The 20,605-nt window shown below is 37.3% G+C and overlaps 1 non-coding gene across 1 annotated transcript; it reads right to left on the reverse strand.

The window, feature by feature from the left end:
- Positions 1–6,124: 6,124 nt before the first annotated feature.
- On the reverse strand, positions 6,125–6,228 carry LOC122127778. Its single transcript, XR_006151280.1, has one exon. It is a non-coding gene; the product is annotated as a U6 spliceosomal RNA (small nuclear RNA).
- Between the last annotated feature and the right edge of the window lie 14,377 nt (positions 6,229–20,605).

Consider the following 20,605-nt stretch of genomic DNA (forward strand, 5'->3'; position numbering starts at 1 on the left):
ACTTAAAAGGCACTAAAATGCCAATTATGCAAAAGCTGCTTGATTCTTGCTAGGGAGAAGAGTCACAATTAGTTTGAATGTAAAGCAGTCTAGAAAAGCATGTAAAAAATCAAGAATTTTCAGGAAAAGGAAGCTCATTTTGAGTAGATGATCAGAGTTAGATGATCATAACTGCCTTGATTTTGCTCTCAAACACTTTTTCTATGTACTGTAAACCATCACATGGTTAAACAGTAGAAGTTTTCGTGTGTGTGTGTGTGTGTGTGTGTGTGTGTGTGTGTGTGTGTTTATTTGCTTTGTCAGTACACAGTTTTTAGCCTAGTAGGGATCAAAAGAGCTTTCTCTTGCTAGCAAACCAAAGTTTTCTAACTTAAGACAAACTGGAGACCTTCATTTTAGAATAGCATCCTTGTTAAGCTCTAGCTGTAGAGTACAAGCCCATCAATAGCAAGGACAGTGCCTTATGCATGCTTTTGTCCTTTGGGGCTAATAAAGGCCACAACGTAAAGAGTGCACTCAAACCCTTTTGTTGAGTGAGAACCAGAAAGACCTCTTGTCCATTTAAAAAGCTCTGAGTTGCTATATTATCCAGGGAGGTCATAAGGGAAAAAACACACAAAAGAAATCCGTCAGCTCAAGTGCCAGCTGGAGAGGGAGGTTTAAATGGAACCTAGTGGGAAAACTCTTCTCCTACAGACAAAAATGCTTTGAAGAAGAGACTTTTGATTAAGAAAAAACCCTCACAATCTCTGGAAAGCATGTAGCATAGCAAGTTAGATATAGAAAGTATTTAAAGGTTACTGGAGGCCAACCTAAGTTTTCTAATCTTTTTAGGAATGATACTAATTTCAGGTGACCTAGTTTCACCACAATGGCACTGTTTGGGTTAAATTGTGTGCACCACCCCCAAACATATATGTTGACATTCCAACCTCCAGTATTTTGGTATGTGGCATTCTGAAGAATAGGTCATTGTTTACTTAATTAATGACTTAAGATGAGATCATATAGAGTAGAGTGAACACCTAAGCCAATATGTGTGACAAAAGCAGAGGTTATAATGATACAGCTCCAAGGCAAGGATTACCAGCAAACCACCAGAAGCTAGAAAAAGGTATGGAACCACTTTTCCTTCCCAATTATCAAAAGTAACAACCCTAGATAGGCATCAGTGGCTCACTCCTGTAATCTGAGTTACTCAGGAGGTTGAGATCAGAAGATCATTGTTCAAAGCCACCCCAGGCTGGAAAGTCAATGAGAATCTTATCTCCAACTAACCAGCAAAAGCCAGAAATGGAGCTATGGCTCAATCAGTAATATGCCAACCTTAAAGGAGAAAAAGTCCAGCCCTCTCCCCCCAAGTACACATGGTACTTTATTATTGTTGTTGTTGTTGTTGATGATGATGATGATAATGATTAATAGGCTCTCAGAGATTTTTTTTCAAAGACTTCCCTACTTTACTGGCAGCAATGAATAGCACAGTTAATAATTCTGCAGTCTTAATTTTTTTTTTGTTTATTTGGTTTTTTTTTGGGGGGGGGGGTGTCCAGTCGTGGGGCCTGAACTCTAGACCTGGGCGCTGTCCCTCAGCTCTTCAGCTCAAGGTTAGCGCTCTACTACTTGAGCCACAGCGCCACTTTTGGCTTTTTCTTTTTGCTTATGTGGTGCTGAGGAATCGAACCAGGGCCTCAGGCATGCAAGGCAAGCACTCTACCACTGAGCCACCTTCCCAGCCCTGCAGTCTTAATTTTGATGTTTAATGTTTAAGTAGACATAAGACCATTGAGTGGATGGTGTTTTTACCAATACATGAGAACTTAATCACCCATGCGCACTATGCTGTTTTTGCAGACAGCGCTGGACTAGTTTCCTTGAGGAAACTGGTCATTAGTAGTCACAGTGTTAAATCAACTTGTTCCTTCTTAAAGCTGAAACTGTTCATCATAGCTTTGACTGTCTGAGATCCACACTTTCAATAATGATACTGAAACACTTTATTAGCTGAGGAAGGTACTTTTCAGAGAAACATTTGGAATTAGGAGGCTTAAGAAGAATTTTTTTTTCCCCTGTGAGTTAAACAATGGATTATTGAGAGCAGAAAGCATTAGAGGATAATTGATAACATAGTCCTTAAATACCTACATTTCTAATGAATGATAGACATCTAGAGAAATTTGTATTAGCTCTTAGGAAATGGCAAGTACCTCCCAGAGGATAAATGATAGAAAAGGGTCCAGCTGGGGCAAAAGGTCAGCATGTCAGTGGACCGATCAGCTTCAGGTCAGGCCTCCACCACACCAGTTGTCAGAGGCTGGCTTCAGAATCTTACCTGTGAATGCAGCCCTGCAATGCAATAACTTTAGTTCAAGTGACTCTGTTCTTTCACATGTTGTAAAAAGCACTTGGCTCTGGCTGACAAGAAAAGGCCACACAGTTGGCTTAGATATTATATAGGGAGGTGCTGATGTGGTATATACCTAATTTTAGCCAACCTTGTATTTCAACATGTGGGATATTTTTAATGGCAGTGGTAGTCACTGGCCAGAATATACTCCACCATTCTTGCCATCCAGAACTAAGATTGCCATAGAATTACAGTCTTTCCTCCTTTCTGACAAATAGTGGCTGACACTATAAATACCACCTGTGGACCATTGAAAGAAACCCCTGTCTATTTCCATTAATGTTCTGTAGGAAGTTCCTCCGGATTGCCAAGGTCAATCCTCTTCTCTTTCTCTATCAAAGACACTACTGGAGCTGGTGATTCAGACCCTCCACTATCCGCCACCTCTTCTTTGCTGTCCCCAAAGTTCTCTACATGAATCAATGCTTTTTTTTTTTTTTTTTGTAAGTCCTGGGGCTTGAACTCAGGGCCTGGGTACTGTCCCTGAGCCTCTTTGTGCTCAGGGCTAGAACTCTACCAATTGAGCCACAGCTCCACTTTTGTTTTTTTTGAGTGGTTAATTGGAGATAAGAGTCTCATGGGGACTTTTCTGCCCAGCCTGGCTTTGAACTGTAATTTATACTCAGTTCTCAGCCTCCTGAGTTGCTAGGATTACAGGTGTGAGCCACCGCTACCCAGCTATTCACTCCTTTTAAGTAATCTTATTTCTTCATGATCTTGGGGTTCTGCCCTCCGATCCTTTTTTTCTGAAGTATCTAATATATACAGGAGGCTTCCTTACAAATTAAGAGGTAGTCTAGGCAAGCTCACCTTAGAACTGTCTCCACCCAATTTTACCTTTCTCTTAACTCTTTTAAACTTAGATCCCTGACCATTTGCTTCCATATTCATTTTTATTTCAGTGTCTGTTTTGTCTGTCACTCTACCCTCTACCCCTCTTTTCCTCTCTTTCTTTCTTCTTTTATATTGTATATTTGCAAAGACTTTCTGCTTGATTCTAGGCAGGTTGTTTAAATTTCCAAGGCCCAAACCTTGTGCTCTGTCCTGACCCATGTGTCAACTCCTGTCACGTATCTTGCTGATCCAGAGTAATAAACAATTTCCCACTTCTGCTATTTGATCATACTTGATACTTGACAAAAATTCCTAAACCCACGCCTGATAACTTATCTCTCTGGCCTGTCTTCCTCATGATCATTTTTTAAAGTCAATTTAGTCCTGGATATTTCCTTTTTTTTTCATAAATGTCAACCAATTCTCTTTCTTTGTTTCTTTCTTTCTTTGTTTCTTTGTTTGTTTGTTTGTTTGTTTCTTTCTTTCTTTGTTTCTTTCTTTCTTTGTTTCTTTCTTTCTTTGTTTCTTTCTTTCTTTGTTTCTTTCTTTCTTTGTTTCTTTCTTTCTTTGTTTCTTTGTTTCTTTCTTTCTCTCTTTCATTGTGAGAATACCATACAGAGGAGTTACAATTACAATTACATGGGCAAGATAACAAGTACATTTCTTATCAAGCATTGTTGCCTCCTCTTTGTTTCCTCTTCTCATCCCTTTCCATACTCCCCCCATCTCCCCTCACCCAATCATCTTCCTTCCCCACCAAAGTTGTAAAGTTCGTTTTTCGACATAGCGACTTGTACATCTCATTGTTGCAATGGGTCCACCAATATCCCTAATTAAATGATTTGTTTTTGCTCTTCCCCTCCACAAATTATACCAACATCAAATAAAGTGAAAGCAGAGGTTATACCGTGGGGGTGGATATTTCCTCTTTAACTTTCAATCCACTGCCCCTCAACCTTACTCCTGGCCTACACATCTTTACTTTTCCTTGGAGTTAAGCCAAGTCTCTTCTTCTAGAAACACACTTTACCTGTAAATAAAGCCATTGATACATTTTTCTGTGGCATTAAAAGTATTATAATTTATTTCTAAGCTCATCTTAAGTAAAAATTTTCTTCTTGGCTCATGAGAGAGAATTACATTTATAGTCAACATCGTTGTGAAAAACCATGATTATCTTCTCCTTTCCTGATTTCTCCCTACTTTTCCCTTATTCTTCTCCTCTCCTTCCTCCTCTGTTTTGAATAAAAATGAAAAATAACAATTATAATTCTATAATGTAGCCATAATTTGCATAGACTTATTCATGTAATTATACTATAAAAATAAAAAAATTTTCACTTTACATATACTTACATATGTTATTCTTCACTTAATCAATGTGTCTTCAGCTTCGCTATTGATGAATTTCTAAGGAGCAGACTTTCATTTAGCCCTCAAAATGGCATATACTCTAAAGGCATTTGAAATTTTATTAAAATATGCTGCTTTTATAAATGTTACTTTTTATTTTTTATTTTTTTGTGAAAATACTATACAGGGGGGTTACAATTACATGGGCAAGATGAGTACATTTTTTATCAATCATTGTAGCCTCCTCCTTTGTTTCCCCTTCCCATCCCTTCCCATCCTCCCCCCTCCACCCCCCCCCCACCCAATCCTCCTCCCCCCACACCAAAGTTGTAAAGTTTGTTTTTCCACATAACAACGTGTGTATCTCATTGTTTCAATGGATCCACCTGTATCCCTATTTAAACGATTTGTTTTTTTCCCTTCCCCTCCACAAATTATACCGACATCAAATACAGTGAAAGCAGGAGTTATAACATGGGGGAGGGACATAAAAAACAACAAAGAAATAATCTTATAAATGTGTTAGAAATAATCACCTGAAAAAAAACATTTGAATACATATCTTAGGGTTCATTTCCCTAACATCAACTTATCTGACTGTTTCTGCTTGTCTCAGACATTTACTAGTTATTGCAAATAAGGGAAACCATGGGACCTATGTTTCTTTGGGCCTGGCTTACTTCACTTAATATAATTTTTGCCAAGTCTTTCCATTTCCTAACAAATGGGGCAATGTCATTCTTTCTGCTGGAGGCAGAAATTCCATTGTGTATATATACCACATTTTCTTGATCCATTCATCTATTGAGGGGCATCTTGGTTGGTTCCATATCTTTGCTATGGTAAATAATGCTGCAATAAACATAGTTGTGCTGGTAGCTTTACTATGGTCTTGTTTGTGATCATTTGGGTGAATGCCCAAAAGTGGAATTGCTGGGTCATAGGGGAGCTTTATGTGTAGTCTTTTGAGGAACCTCTATACTACTTTCCAAAGTGGTTGAACAAGTTTATACTCCCACCAACATTGCAGTGAGGTTCCCTTCTGTCCACATCCCCTCCAGCATCTGTTGTTATTAGAGTTCTTGATTATAGCCATTCTGACTGGGGTGAGGTGGTATCTCAATGTTGTTTTGATTTGCATTTCTTTTATGGCTAGGGAGGTTGAGCATTTCTTCATGTGTCTATTGGCCATTCTTCTTTCCTCTTCAGAGAAGTTTTTCTTTAAGTCTTTAGCCCACTTGTTTATTGGACAGTTGTTTCCTTGAAGATTTGTTGTTGGGAGATTTGATTTTTTGAGTTCCAGGTATATTTTAGATATGAGCCCCTTGTCTGTTGTATGGCTAGTGAAGATCTCCCAATCTGTGGTCTTTCTATGGATCTTGCTAGCTATGTGCTTTGCCATGCAGAAGCACTGCAATTTCATGCAATCCCATTTGTCCAACCTTTCTTTGATTTGTTGTGTTTCTGGGTCTCTATTAACAAAATTTCTGCCTGTGCCAAGGAGACCTAGGGTTTCTCCTATTCTGTCCTAAAAATATGGAACGCTTCACGAATTTGCGTGTCATTCTTGCGCAGGGGCCATGCTAATCTCTGTATCGTTCCAATTTTAGTATATGTGCTGCTGAAGCGAGCACAAATGTTACTTTTTTCTATCACATAGAATTTTGCCTAATTCAAGGAAGAATTTAAAAGTTATGAAACTTCTGTCTCTCTTCCTTTTTGATTTGTATATATTAATTGTCCAAAGAGTCTCTTTCCATTGTGATATTTTCATACATTCATATAATGTGTTTTGATCAAATTCACTCCATTATTCTTTTTTATCCTCCTCCCCTTTCATTTTAATAGGTTTTATTTTTTATATTTGAACATGTATATAAAGTTCTTTGATCATATTCTCCTCCCTTTTATGTTGTTCCTTAACCTTCTACCCCTCCTATTGGTTCCCACTCCTCATTTAAGCTCATATCATTTATTTGTTTATTTATTTATTTATAGTCTAGATTTCTTATGTAAGAGAGAACACATCATATTTGTCTTTCTGAGTCTGGCTGATTTCACTTATCACAACGATCTCCAATTTCATTCATTTTCCTTCAAATGAAAAATTAGCTAGATAATACATGTATGTATATATAAAGAAAATATGTTATCTATATCTGCTCCAAGTTCCTTGTAGGACTGTTACATAAATGAACATTTAAGTGTCTCTGCTATAAGCATTTCTTGCTATTTATATGCATCAAAGGCATCTATTCAGACATTTCAGTTTCAAAGAAAATCACTGTCATTATGGGAAGCCAGAAGCTGCAAACTAGTGGCCTACCTAAGTCTGAAGCAGCAATCTTCTCTTTGGCTAGCACAGTTTATTTTCTTCTAAGAGGGTGTGAGCCTTCTCAGGTAGGAAATGAACCCTCTATTTCACTACACAGCCCTTGACTTCTCAGAAAGCTGTACTTCACCTCCCTGATGCATGACAAGAGCTGTGAAGACCTTTCTTGTAAATGGAGCCATGAGATACTGGGATCAATGTGGTCTCTTGTGGGGCCTTTCACAAGAGCACTGCTGACTTGTCTGCAAAGCAATTTTTCCTTTTTGTTTATGAAATTATGTAGAAAAGAAATATTTTTTTCTATAATTCTTCTTGCACCAATAAGTAACTCAAAGAACATTCTCATTCTCCTATATGGCAATCATGAAGCCTTTAATTGTTTAGAGTATAACCATGATGGCTGTCAAAAGAACAGCTGTGTGAAAATTAATCGCGATGCTTTTTGGGAAAAGCATACCAAACAATGAATTAAAAGAACCAAAGGAGGAAGGTAAATAATAGAAACTTTGATTTTATTATATAACTTTGATTTTGCTCATGTATGCAATTACAAGCAATAAGGCTTTTACTTTCTAACTAAATACATATAATTTTCAAATTAAAACCCAGGGACATGTGGATTAATGATTTGCATGCTTAGTTAAACTCTTTAGGTAAGAACATGGTTCTAAAAATATTTTAAAATAAGTTAGGGAAATCAAAACTGGGCATGATGTTGCATACCGGTATTCCCAGCACTCCAGAAGCAGAGGAAGGAGAATTTTGAGTTTAAGCCCAGCCTGAGCTACATGGGGAGACTCTACCTCAAAAGCCAAGCAAACATGATATGTGTATGCATATGTATGTGCACATGTGTAGGCTTGTATATAGCTATATGTAATGTGTGCAAATATACATTCTATGTAGCATTAATACCAACTAGAATGAAAGTAATAAACTGTAAAATCCCCTTGGTAAGCCTTTTCCTTGACTTGTAGACTTACAAAGATCTAGCTTCGCTTTCCCCTTTAGGTTAAGATTACTTATCCTCAATTAAGATGCTGACGAAGTTGATGTGAAGGTTGGCAATGAGTAAGTCCATAAGGAGAGACTGTGTATGTGAGACCATGTTGTAAAAGCCACAGGCTTAAGAAATAAAGAAAAATCCTAAGACACATCAAAAGACTATATTAAAACTAGCATGTGTCCTAAGTGCATACAGGGTACAAGTCAAGGAAAACTTAAAAGAATTAGATTATTTACAATAATCTAATTTAAAATAGGAAAGCATGGTCCCAAAATTGATGTTTACAGTAAAAAGAATAGCTTTTACAATAGAATTTTTCATTGTTGTACATATGGAAGAAAACATAATCTGGATATTTTCAACTCCACATATCTGAAATTATTGCCAATGAAAATTTTCTTTTCCCATCATCTGCATATAAATAAATGTTTATACTATTAGGAATAGTTTAAGCATCTCTTATTCTTAACAATGCGATATATGTATAGGCACTCAGAGACCAACTCCAAGACTTAGCCTAAACTCATCAGTGTTTCTCCCCCTCCACTGCTGCTACCTTCCAACAAGACACCAGAACCTCTCATCTGGAAACAGTGATGGCCACTCACCAAATCCCTTGGCATTGTTGCCAGTATAGATTTTTATAATATAAAGCAGATCTTGTGAAGTTCTGTACTTAAAAGCTGTCAGTGGCCATTGCCAGTTGGTCAGACCTACTCATGGTACTAAGATCTAAGAATCATAGTTTGAAATTAGCCTAGTCAGACAAATCTGAGGGACACTTATCTCCCAATGACCAGCCAAAATGAGGGACTGAGGGGGTAGTTAAGTAGTAAAGCAACAGCCCTGAATTAAAAAAAAATCTGAACAAGAGCACAAGACTTCAGCTGATTACCTAATACTGGCACCAAAAAAAGAGATGCAAATAAAACCATATTTTTTGTATATTCTTATATCATGGTAGTTCTTTCTGCTTTGAATTTCATCTTCTGAATGAATTTAAATGGTGACATATTTTGAGCTTGAAAATGATCATTATCATTTTCATGCTATGAGTATCCATTTGAGCATTTTCAGAGTGATTATTGGAGAAAAGCAAGATTTCTGCTCTTACCCTGAATCTTGGATTTCCTGAACTTCTAAGGCATATATTTTCCCTATTCCTAATATTGATGCCTTGCCTGTATTCGCAGATTTATTTGCCCTGCTTTTAGCCTCTGTCTCCTGAAATGGACTAAGTTTCTTGAGGGCAGGAAGCAAAGTCTCTAACTCTATATAACAATCCTCAGACACACACAGCACGGGTGACCCATCAACACTTCATTCATCTACCCATTCACTCAATCATGCCACAGATATTCATTGAATCCTACTGGTTTCTCACGTCTACTCCAGGTTACAAAGGTACAGTAAAAGAAAACAAAACCATCCAGCTCCCTCACTTCATGCTGCTTCCGTTCTTGCAGGATAATAGGTGTTATAGAGGATTGGATTGATATGAAATGATCCATTGAGCGAGCTTCTGATGAAATTATTGAGAATCCATTGCTTTTGAGATTCAAGAAAGAATCTAAGGAGAGGCGAAATACTTTTATTTCTTATAACTAAATCTCAGGGTTTCTTTTCTTTTCTTTTACACTTTAGAAATCAATTTTAGAGCCCTAACACCATATCTAAGCAGTGGGGAAGTGTTTCTCTTCTTTGGGGCCTTTTTTTATTTATAAATGCAGTGTGTTGTTAGTCTGCATTCCTGAGACTCATTGCCATGGAAATGAGTATTCATAGCCAATCAGCACTCAATTGAAGTTTTAGAAATGTAAAGCACCATTATGTCTGATCCAAGAGAACAAGTTACTGAGAAAATGATGCTGGTCATACTGTTCTAACATAAACACCACAGATTAAAGTTTGACCAGAATAGAAATAAGGGAAAAGATGGAAAAAGAGGGAAAAGGACAGTGTGCCCACTCATTATCTGCTGGATTCTGTTAACTATACCATGTGACAACAATGAAAAATTATCCCCTTTAATTCTCACCGCCTCATCGAGAGTTTGCCATTAGCACTTGCCATTTTACAGAGAACAAGTCTAATAACTTTCTTAAAGGCCTGCTGGAAAACATCAACCAGGTTTTCCATCTGATTTAAAAGGCCTTATTTCTTGAGTTACGGGTTTATGATATGGATAATTTTAAAATTTCAAGTCTTTTAAACTCCTGGGTAAACCCATCAGGTTCCAGAAGAAAATAGGGTAATCTCTGACGTTTGATTCATTTCTGGGAGTCAATGCCAAGATCTAATCTACCAATTTGAGGTGAAAGATCTAGAAGGAACCCACAATGAAGGAACTGGGATTTGGAGAGTTCAGGGACTTGCTCGTGGCCAGAGGCAGAACCGGGACCCCTGGCTCTTCTAACATGTGTGGCTCCCTCAACCCCTACGGCAATTAGTAGACTAGGAATCATTTCAAGCAGGCAAAGAGCGAGATTGGTGAAAATCTACCATTCCCAACAACTGGCCAGAAGAGAATCAAATTAATTCTATGCAGCCATCAGATGCCTAATGAGAGCTGAGGCAATGGGCAACTGAATCAAAGATTCATACATTACAAGACTGTTATTAACAATCTATTCGTAAGATAGAGGATGTTTTTCATGAAGTGAACAACTTCTATTTCCCTACCATTTAACTAGAATTTCAACCAACTGCGTGTCTTGTCACAATCAGTGATGTCTCTCCAACAGGTATATCCATTAGTTGAGCATCTGAGTAGTTGAGGCTTTATGAATGTTGGTAGTTGGTGCTAAGGAATGTAGGATTTCTTTTTTAAGAAGGAACAGAATCACCTCCTTGGAAATCCTGGAAAGCTTGTAAATCCCTTACATAAAGACTTCACTAAAAATAGCAGCCATCTCATTGGGAGGTTGATAGAGCTGTCTCGTTGAAAAGTGAAGGTGGAAACCTATGAACTCCAAGCCATTACAACCTTGTGGCTCTCATGAACTATTCTCTGCTTATTATGCTAATTAAGATACATTCCAGTTTCCCCCTCTCTCTCTTCAAACTTAATTGTAATATATTTGCCTTCCAAAATGATAAGGAGCCTTTTAAAAAATTATATTTATTTAGTGTTTGGCCAGTATGCATTTTTAAATTTACTTTTTATTATCCTTATGTAGTTGAACAAAGGGGTTTCAATTCAACATGTTGGTTTATGAGTATAATGCATCTCGATCCTTGTTACTCCTTTTACCATTCTCCCTAATCTCTCCCAACCCTATACATCCCCTCAATCTACCTGGTTCCATGTTCACACATATACATTGAATATTACAACAGAATTCATTCCACTTTTCTTCTACCCATCATCCATGCTAGACTCCTTCTCCCCTTGACCTCACTCTCCCTAACAATTATGTTCCAACTTCTTGGTGTTCATTTTGTTAAGCTGTAAGTTAGTTGTTAAAAGGAGTTACACTATTGGAATTTTCATATATATATATATATATATATATATATATATATATATATACACACACACATACACACATATATCTAGCTAATATGTTTGCATAAATATCATCCTATATATGTTTACATATATACTTACAGATACAGAATTCCTGAATAAAATATTTGCTGATCAAACTCATCAATGATGAAAAAGACATGCTTTTCCTCATGTCCATAAACAATTTCTTATCAGGAGATATCTCTTTATTTAACTTGGAAAACTACATAAAATTTCACTTTTGAAGTAACATTATAAAAGAAAAAAAAAACCTTGAATGATTGTCAAGTACTCACAAACATGCTTAACTAATCCTTTGGTATTGGTGTTGTCCTCAATTTAGAAATGGCTAAGTGGAGAGAGATTAAAGCTGCCAAAGAAAAGATAAAGGATGGCTGTCTAATGTCTGCAAGAATGAAAAGTATGGAAAATTGAAACTGACATATAATACAGAAATACAAGTTGAGCCCAGGGCTATCTGGTTGGACCCCTTTCCCTTCCATAATCCTCTGTACCCTTGATGAAGAAGAAAACAGACTGGCAGCTGCCAAATAAGGTGTCAATATTTTTTTTATTGTGAAAATACTGTACAGAGGGGTTACAATTACAATTATGAGCAAGGTAATGAGTACATTTCTTATCAAGCATTGTTGCCTCCTCCTTTGTTTCCCCTACAATCCCTTCCCATATTCCCCCCCCCCCATTTTTCGACATAACATCTTGTACATTTCATTGTTGCAATGGGTCCACCTGTATCCCTATTTAAATTCGTAAAATTAAAAAAAATTGTAAAAGTTGTAAAGGTGATGTACAGAGGGGTTACAGTTACATAAGTCAGGTAAGGAGTATGGTTTTTTTATTTTTATTTTTTATTGTGAAAATACTGTACAGAGGGGTTACAATTACATGAGCAAGGTAATGAGTACATTTCTTATCAAGCATTGTTGCCTCCTCCTTTGTTTCCCCTTACCATCCCTTCCCATCTCACCGCCCCCCCCCCCGTCTCTCCCTGCCCCCCCCAGCCAAAGTGTCAAAGTTCGTTTTTTGACATAATGTCTTGTATATCTCATTGTTGCAATGGGTCCAGCTGTATACCTATTTAAACAATTTGTTTTTTTTCCTCTCCCCAAATTATACCAACATCGAATACAGTGAAAACAGGGGTTATACTGTGGGGGAGGGGCATAAAAAGCAACAAGGAAATATCTTATAAATATGTTAGAAACAATAACAAGAAAGAAAAAAACATTTGAGTCCTTATCTTGGGGTTCATTTCACCTAACATCAATTTATCTGACTGTTTCTGCTTGTCTCAGACATATACTAGTTATTGTAAATAAGGGAAACCATGGGATCTATGTTTCTTTGGGCCTGGCTGACTTCACTTAATATAATTTTTTCCAAGTCTTTCCATTTCCTAACAAATGGGGCAATGTCATTCTTTCTGCTGGAGGCAGAAATTCCATTGTGTATATATACCACATTTTCTTGATCCATTCATCTACTGAGGGGCATCTGGGTTGGTTCCATATCTAAGCTATGGTAAATAATGCTGCAATAAACATAGTTGTGCTGGTAGCTTTAGTGTGGTCTTGTTTGTGATCATTCGGGTAAATGTCCAAAAGTGGGATTGCTTGGTCATAGGGGAGCTCTATGTGGAGTCTTTTGAGGAACCTCCAAACTACTGTATGTTTCTTTTTGAATAGTGTCACCTTTCCCTCATTTTCTCCCACTCCCCCCCGACAACTCTCCCCCTCTCATGATGTAAAGTTCGTTTCTAGCATAGAATATAATATCGCTGTTGAATTGGTTCACTTTTTGTCCCACAGTTTCTGTGATTCCCCTTCTCTTCCCTAAATTAGATAAACTTATATACAAGACAAAGGATACAGAAATAAAAAACAGTGACAACAGGGAATAAATCAAAGGAGAAAAAAGAAATAGCTGCAAACAGTACAAAACCTCTTTTTTTCTCTCTAATTTCTTGGAATTCATTTTGATAAGCAGCATTTTATATGGTCGTATGCATATAGTTATTGAGCCATTCCTCTCCTAAGAATATCCTCCTTTAGGGCTGGGAAGGTGGCTCAGTGGTAGAGCACTTGTCTTGCATGCTTGAGGCCCTGGGTTCGATTCCTTAGCACCACATAAGCAAAAAGAAAAAAGCCGGAAGTGGCAATGTGGCTCAAGTGGTAGAGCGCTAGCCTTGAGCTGAAGAGCTGAGGGACAGCGCCCAGGCCCAGAGTTCAGGCCCCATGACCGGACCCCCCCACCCAAAAAAAGAATATCCTCCTTTATTCTCAGTGTGTGGATGCTTAGAGTACTGTTTAACTAACCATATCCAAGGGTAATTATTTCTCTTTTACTATCCATTAGATTAACTTGTGTATTCATAGATACATTCTAGTTATTACAAATGAGGGAAACTATGCATCCTATGTTTCTTTGGGTATGCTTAAACCTGAAAAAGGAAATAAAAGGAGATTTAAGGAATGGAAAAACCTCCCATACTCCTGGATTGGGAGGATTAACATCTTGAAAATGCAATACTGCCCACAGCTATCTACAAATTCAATGCAATATCCATCTAAAATCCCAACATTCTTCAATAGTACAGAAGAAATTATCTAAAAATTCATATGGAATAATAAAAGACTCTGAAGAGTAAAAACAATCCTTAGCAGGAGAATGGTGCTAGAGAAATGTCAATACCAAACTTCAAACTCTATTACAAAGCCACAGATATAAAAACAAAACCCAAAACAAAACTGATACTGGCACATGAACAGGCCTGGAGACCAATGGAATAGAAGTAAAGACCCAGAAATGAATCCACAGACCTATAGCCACCTAATCTTTGATAAGGGAGCCAGAAACACAGTATGAAAGGAAGACAGCCTCTTCAACTAAGAGTGATGGCAAAATTGGCTGTACATGTGCAGAAAACTAAGTTAGATCCTTATATATCTCTTTGCACCAGAACCACTTCCAAGTGATCAAAGACTTCAATGTACGACCAGATACCCTGAAAATATTACAGGAAGGGACAGGGAAAACATTAGAGCTCCTTGGCAGAGGTTGAAACTTCCTAATATCCAAAAACGCAACAGGTCTAAGAAAGGCTGGATAAATGGGATTGCAGTAAATGGCATAGTTTCTGCATGGCAAAGGAAATAGCAAGATAAATAGAAAGTCCACAGGATGAGAGATCTTTACTAGATATACATGAGGCAAGGACTTCATATCTAAAGTATACATACAGCTCAAAAAATTAACCCTCCAAAACAAATCCTCATAAAACAACAACCCAATTAATAAGTGGGTGTCAATATTTTCTGTGAACCCCTCTGTATCTTGTGGTAAAGAACTCTTATCGACGTGGAAACCCACAACTTCATTTCATACTTAAAATTCAGACCTGCATGATGGAGCTTTCTATTAAATAGCTCACCAAAAGCATCTTGAGTGCCCAAATTTATGACCTTCCTATGCTATTGATTTATGCAAATAACCTTAATCATCATCGTATCATCTTATTTTCCTCACTTTTCCTCTTGATCAGCAAAATAGATTTTGTTAAACTTCAAGATTGCAGGTACCAAGTCTGTGAACTCTTCTAGTTGCTCAAGGAAAACTAGTAAAAAAAAAAAAATTACAAATAAACTATTTTCTCATAAACTGCTTTCAAGTTTTCAGTTAAAACACAACAAAAAAATTTGAAAACACTCAAGACTTATCTTACATCTTCTGGGAATGTTGAATATCTAGGGCCCGCTTTGACATGCCCACTGTGTTCAGCTCAACTTTTAACCACTTTCAATCTCTCAAGCACTTTTGGAAGGATGGGCTGGAAGCACTCTGTACTTTGTGAGGGCAATTCTAGACGAAGCAGGATCACTTACAAGTTCCCTGGCTAGAAAAGTACACTTCTTTCAACACTATTGTACATCAGCTGTCTCCAGTTACAGTCAAAGTAGGTGTGTAATATATGACTGGACTCGCTACAAATGCGGGTACACAAATCCTGGGACAGAGACACCTTGTGCTACAGTAAATTGATCTGCCTTGGGCTTCCATTAAGTCATCCGGCACACAGAATGGGAGCCCGCCTCAGAGATGTGGGAACTGGCTGGAGTTCCGATTTTTATCTGGCCATTCAAGATCTGTCAAAAGAGTGAATTTAAAAATCCTCTTTTGTAGAGACTATGAGGTCTATTTGGATATCGTGAATTTATCCTTATGACGGTTACGATTTTCCTTGTTTAATATTTAGAACAGCTTGATACAATCTAGTTAGCTGATAAGCTACTTTAAACTGATTTTCTAGTGTTTCCCAACAATATTTATCTTTTTATCCAATGTAAGTGATGCATAGGTTATGTTTTCATTAGGTGGAAATTTTAAGATACACAATGTTCTTGAGGAGGATTAATGAGAAAGATCGCATAATGACTCTCATTCCTTTCTTTAAGAATTCAGAACGGTAGTATTTTTTTTTTTTAATTTGAAGTGTAGTATAATCTGAGCCATTTGCCCTGTTTCCTAAGTTATACGAAGTTTGTTCTGGAATTTTGTCTATATTATGCTAAGGTGTTTTATGTTCCCCTAGAAACATTGTTATAGATATAGTGAATGTCACTGGCTACATCAGGAAAGAAGACATAGGGGAGAGCAAAGGAAATACTGCACTGTGTGACAAGTGCCGACATTTCCCAGAGATCCAAGCATAGAAAGATGGCAGAAGAATAAGATATGCTCCCCCCAACCCCCTCAAATAAAGAGAAAGTGGTTAATAGGAACGGCTAACACCGTGAAGACACTGTATCAGCTATTTCTCAGTATATCAGCTGAGGTCTCAGTGAAATGCCTCCTTAGCAAACACATCAAATCATATCTTTTATGAGATGTATCCTTTTCCTGTTTCACTACTTTTCCAGAGGAGAAATTAGAAGGAAAGAAGACAGAAAGTCAGGGAAGAAGGAGAAGGGAAGGAAGGAAGGGAGGAAGGGAGGGAGGAAAAAAAGGAAGGAAGGAAGGATGAATGAAAGATGGATGGAAGGAAGGAAAGAAGGTATCACTTCATCATATTGCTTCATATCAAATGTTCTGGAATAGATCATGTTAACTCATTGCCCAGACCATGAAATAAAGGCTCAGAAAATTTAAGGAGTTTATTCATAATAATAGATCTAATAAATGACTGAGGTGAGATTTGAACCTGTTTATTTTAATGAAAAGTCCATATTTGCTTCATAGAACAGAGCACTCTAACTACAAATTCATGTACAGTAAGATCTTTCAGTTTGTGGTTATGTATCCACAAATTCAAAGAACCATAGACTGAAAATATTTCAGAATAAAAAGAGTCTGTTCTAAACAGGGGCAGAATTTTGTTCTTGTCACAATTCCGTGTAAGTATTTTCTTATCATGTGCATTGTACCAAGTAATCTAGAGCTTAAAATGTGCAAGCAAACTGGGTGCCAGTGGCTCATGCCTATAATCCTAGCTACTCAGGAGACTGAGATCTGAGGATCATAGTTTGAAACCATCTTGGGCAGGAAAGTCCATGAGACTCTTCTCTCCAATTAACCAGAAAAGTGGAAGTGGCACTGTGACTCAAGAGGTAAAGCACTGGCCTTGAGCTGAAGAGCTCAGGGACAGTGCCCAGGCCTAAAGTTCAAGCCCACAACCAACCCAAAGAAATATAGGTCCCATGGTTTCCCTTATTTGCAATAATTGGTATACATCTTTTATAATCTTATCCGATGAGCAGAAAAGCTCAAAAGCTATGTACATATGACCATGTAAGATGATGCTAATAAAATGAACGCCAAGATAGGGACACAAGAGGTCTTTCTTATTGTTATTTTTAATGTACTAAGTGATTTTTTTTGTTTCTTTTGTTCTTCTCCCTATGATATATCCCCTGTTGTCACAGTATTTGATTTTGGCACCCTGCATCTTGTATATACATTTATCTAATTTGAGGAAGGGAAGGGGATATCTTAGATATTTGCACATTTAAAAACTATCCATTTCTAAACCAGCTAGCAAATTACATACCAGCATGTATGTAACGTGTCATATAACCAGGCACTTGAGTGATGTCTGCAAGGTAACACAGTAGAGTGGAAATTCCTTAGCATATATTATAAAGGCCTATTTTTAAGAAAAAGTAAGAAAACACTCTGCCTATAAGTTATACTGGAATAGGGAAATAACACTCATAAAATTTCATCGGACATTGAAGCAATCATCAGTTGGAATATACAAGATTAATTTCTGGGGGGTAGGGGGTCACAATTTGAAGCCAGCCTGGGCAAAAAGTCCATGAGACCCTTACCTCCACTTAAGTACCCAAAAGCTGGAAATGGAGCTGTGGCTCAAGTGGTAAAATGGCAACCTTGATCAAAAAGGGTTAGGGAAAGATCTTGGGTCCTGAATTCAAGTCCCAAGATAGGCACACAAAAAAAGTGAACATAGTATCTTTCTCATCCTCTAATTTGAAACCCTTCAGAAGCATTCTGGCCTCTCCGTACTTACCCAATCTCATTTAAGCCCACTACTTCACATTCAAACTCAGAAAAACTTTGTTTTGGAGGATTTTACCGGTACTGCTTCATCTTCTAGCTTCCTTACACCTAGTTAACTGCACATTCTTCAGATTCCACCTCAAATGCTACTCTCCATATAAGCCTTCCTCACTGCAAGTTGTCAGGCCCTCAAAGTTATCAAGGTTGAGACCTCTTGTTTGTTTAGCTCTTGTAACAAGCTCAGTTCTAGTCATTCTTAGCATTTATCTGGCTTTGCAAATCAGACATTCACTAGACTGACTATTTGATTAATGTCTCTCCTTCATTCACTCTAGTACATGGGACATTTTTTTTCCCACTAACATATAAAATTTTGCTATAACTATTTCTAGGAGAAAGGAAGAAGCAATACCGAAAAAGAAAGAAAGGAAGGAAAATGGATAAATGTAAAAAAAGAACACAAAATGTCAATAGGTGACTGCAATCCATCTGCTTGTCTTTATTCTCCTCATCCTGTTTTTCCCCAAGTGCACAATAATTTTTCCATGCCACTTTAATGACTTTCCGAGTTAATTATCATACAGGCTCATGCAAATTAGCAAGATGTTACTAGAACTTACACTCTAAAAAAATGCTTCCCCAAGGTATTAGATAAACCATACACGAGTCTATTGTAATGTAAGAGTTACTTCAAAAAGTAAACATTTACATTCATTCAGCTCTCTTTATTAAAGTCACCATTCACTTGATTATATAAAATTATTATTGAAAATAGTGTAAAGGCTAAGAAAAGTCTTAAAATAATGAGAAAATGATAAGTGGTTTCCATGACCTTGGACCACAGGATGTCCTTTCAGATGATAGCTATTAGTTTTCTCCTAACTGTTTTTCCAATAAATCTTCAGTTCTATAATTTATTGCATGGTCTGTCTTCATTTACAAACCATTTGCCATGCATGGCAACTGAAAGACACCAAAAAAATTCATCAGACATAACCCAGGCTTTTCTTCTTATTACAGCAGGGATCTGTCAAATAGCCCCATAAAATCATTTCTTGTTAATTGCAAAGTGATAGTGTATAAACATTTCAGCACCAGTTTTCAAATGATAATAAACAAGTCAAGATTGATGACAGAGGTTAGATAAAGATGGTGGGTCCGGAAGAAGGGAAGAGAGAGGCAGGAAAATGAAACAAAGCTGCCTGATAGTCAAGCTTTGTGGTATTTGTAAATGTCAATTGGTACTGAATGATGGATGAAGTTCAGAAACCTCAAATCCCCAAGAATGCATAATGTTAACTTAATAGATTCCTGCAGGCCTGAGTTACCGCAGTATTTACAGTAACTGTATGTTCATAGTAATAATATAATGGTACCTTTCATCCCCAAATCTTAGATATTTGCACATTTAAAAACTATCCATTTCTAAACCAGCTAGCAAATTTCATGCCAGCATGTATGTAACGTGTCATAAAACCAGGCACTCGAGTGATGTCTGCAAGGTAGCACAGTAGAGTGGAAATTCCTTAGCATAGATCATAAAGGCCTATTTTTAAGAAAAAGTAAGAAAACACTCTGCCTATAAGTTATAGGGAAATAACACTCATAAAATTTCATCGGACATTGAAGCAATCATCAGTTGGAATATACAAGATTAATTTCTTTTCCAGGAATTAAAAGAGAAAACACGCTTATTTCTAACTAGCCTAGAGAAAAACATATATTTAGTATTCTCATTTAGCTGCTGCTTCTTTTTTTTTAAATCCTGTTTTCTTGTTTAGAGCAGGATGTTGCAACAGTAGCAAAGCTGGGTCAGACATGCTGCTGTCTGAAGTAAAAATAACACACTTACACAATCACAGCATTTCAGACTGGAGAAGACTCTAAACTTTGTACTTCAAAACCTATTTCTAATCTTTGTATGTAAGCTCTCATACATAGTCTGTATCCTAGAAACATTAAGGAATGTATACGGTTTTATGAGGCACTGCTGAAATTAAGAGCTAGCCACCTCAGATATTCTGAAGATTAAATTATGATTTCCATATGAATGTTTTTAAGAACTAGAACTATTGCAATGAATGGATCTTTGAAGAATCATTTATGTATTTAAAAAATCCAGAATGCAAAGACTTTAGTTTAGCTGTTAGGAAGTTACCTAGAAACTGTTTCCTCTAACAGTTGCCTTATTGAAAATGATCAACTCGGGCTGGGAAGGTGGCTCAGTGGTAGAGCGCTTACCTTGCATGCATGAGGCCCTGGGTTCGATTCCTCAGTACCACATAAGCAGAAGAAAAAAAGAGCCGGAAGTGGCGCTGTATCTCAAGTGGTAGAGCGTTAGCCTTGAGCTGAAGAGCTGAGGGACAGCGCCCAGGCCCAGAGCTCAGGCCCCATGACCGGACCCCAAAAAAAAAAATCTTTAGTGGTAGAGCGCTTACCTTGCATGCATGAAAATGATCAACTCCTTCACCATCTCCTTTAAAATCCTATTTAACTAGATCTTCAAAAGAAGATAAGGGGATATTATGAATGGTACATGACTTCTTAAGGCTTATATTTTTACATAAGTCAGAGAAAAACTAAGTACACATTACTGAATTCTATTTGAATTGTGCTGGGTTGTACTTG

This window comes from Dipodomys spectabilis, unplaced genomic scaffold (genome assembly GCF_019054845.1).
Source record: "Dipodomys spectabilis isolate Male_0828 unplaced genomic scaffold, ASM1905484v1 ptg000009l, whole genome shotgun sequence".
NCBI lineage: Eukaryota > Metazoa > Chordata > Mammalia > Rodentia > Heteromyidae > Dipodomys > Dipodomys spectabilis.